This window comes from Apis dorsata, unplaced genomic scaffold, assembly GCF_000469605.1.
Source record: "Apis dorsata unplaced genomic scaffold, Apis dorsata 1.3 scaffold_465, whole genome shotgun sequence".
In the NCBI taxonomy this organism is placed as follows: domain Eukaryota; kingdom Metazoa; phylum Arthropoda; class Insecta; order Hymenoptera; family Apidae; genus Apis; species Apis dorsata.
The window spans coordinates 493,010-494,659 of record NW_006263705.1 but is presented as its reverse complement, the minus strand read 5'-3'; the positions used below and the strand labels follow the sequence as shown (position 1 = coordinate 494,659).

Here is a 1,650-nt window from a genome sequence, read left to right as displayed (position 1 = left end):
AAAAAAAAAAAAAAAAAAAAAAAAAAAATGTCCAAGGAACGGTCAATCGCGAACAATAACTTCCATATACCCTGCGTAACGATCGACTAACTGAAACGTCTCTGTAACAGGCGTGAGATAACGCGGTCGATCGAGAAACGATATCGTCGTAAGAACCCTGGTCAACGTGTAAAAAGCGGAACACTTTCGAGAGGGGGGATGGGGGGCCAATGTTATGTCATTCGATTGTGTGCTCCGATCGATACGATCTCGGCACACCACTGAATCGTCGTCTCGTTCCAGTGATCGTGGAAAGCGTGAAATCGTTGGTGCCGCACGTTTCGCGATTTGTTCGACTTATCGATCGAGTTATGCTGAGAGTTGAAGAAATTGAAAGAATTTTTAATTGATGTTGATGGGAAGAGAGAAAAAAATTGGGAAATCTTGTCGTGTCAAACTTTTGTTTGATTTTGCTTGACAATCGAAGGCAATATAGATTTGAGAATAAATTAAATGTGTATGGTTTTGAAGGCGGGAATGCTCGAAAAAGAAGTTGGAAGGATTCTAATTCGTTATTAACGGAATAAAAAGAAAAACTGGGAATTTCCATTGAATAAGTTTTTTTTTTTTTTTTATAATTGGAGGTTATCGTTAGCAACGTGGATTTGGAAAGGAATTCCTCTGGCGTGGTTTTGGTTGCGAAAATGTCGGGATTTCTGGGAATTTGCACGTATTAAAATTCGTGGTGAACTGGGTCGCTTATTACAGTTAATGGCCAATTTTAATTACACACTGATGCTTTGTTCGTGGTATAATTGTTAAAAGTGTCGAGTAGAATATTTATACGAGCATGTGATCAATCTACGATTATTTTATTAATTGTGGAATTTAAATTGAGATATGATATATTAATTGCATAATTTTGATTACTAGTTCACGATACTTCTAGTTATGATTTGTAACTCGTTTAAAAAGTAATTAATAAAAACAAGATATTTAAATTGATTTCGAGTTTGCAAAAACTAAATCTTGCATTAGCCTTCGCGATTATTCAAAACATATTAAAATATGTAATAATTTCAATTTTCTTTTAAATTAAACGATACAAGAGGACTAATATTTTAACACATAATTTTTTTTAAAGATTATTGGAGGAAAAGATTGAACTGTCTTCTTTCGAATTTCTGTAATACGTTGATGACATTAATTTAACGTTCAATGTAACATATTTCTGACAGCCATTTAACCGAGAGATTCAATTAACATTTGCATTAAAAGATTGCTTCCACTTCGAATCACGTAGCAAGTGACATCAATCAAAAATGTTAAAACGGATCGTTTCATCTCTTCAAATTCCTACTCGAAAAGCTTGAAACTAATTCCATTAATAACTCTCGAGAATTTCCCGCATCTGGATCTCCTTTTTTCCAATGGAAACGCGTCGATTTTTCGAAGCGACCGTATCAAAATCTGTAGAAGGCTTGGAAATCGTTGCGAAATCCCTTCGATCTCCGGCATCTGCCGCCGATATCCCTTCTGCGGAAGAAAATTCGCAACAGAGCCGAGTGGGAGGAGGTGGATAAAGCAGCCTCTGCCCAAGTTTACCAACAAACGACACCGATATCGATATCGAGAGTATCGGAACCATGAGGCGTGGGCCGATCGTCGTGT

The 1,650-nt window shown here is 36.6% G+C and overlaps 1 protein-coding gene across 3 annotated transcripts in view; it reads left to right on the top strand.

The window, feature by feature from the left end:
- LOC102678857 overlaps positions 1 to 1,650 on the top strand; it is a 44,870-nt gene that overhangs the window by 15,100 nt on the left and 28,120 nt on the right. For 2 of the 3 annotated variants that reach the window (XM_031512526.1, XM_006619950.2), the window contains exon 1: positions 1,498 to 1,650. The exons of the other annotated variant lie outside the window; for it this stretch is intronic. The gene's annotated coding sequence lies outside the window, so the exon portion shown is untranslated. Of the gene's footprint in view, positions 1 to 1,497 lie in introns of those variants that run through there. 3 annotated transcript variants of the gene reach the window in all.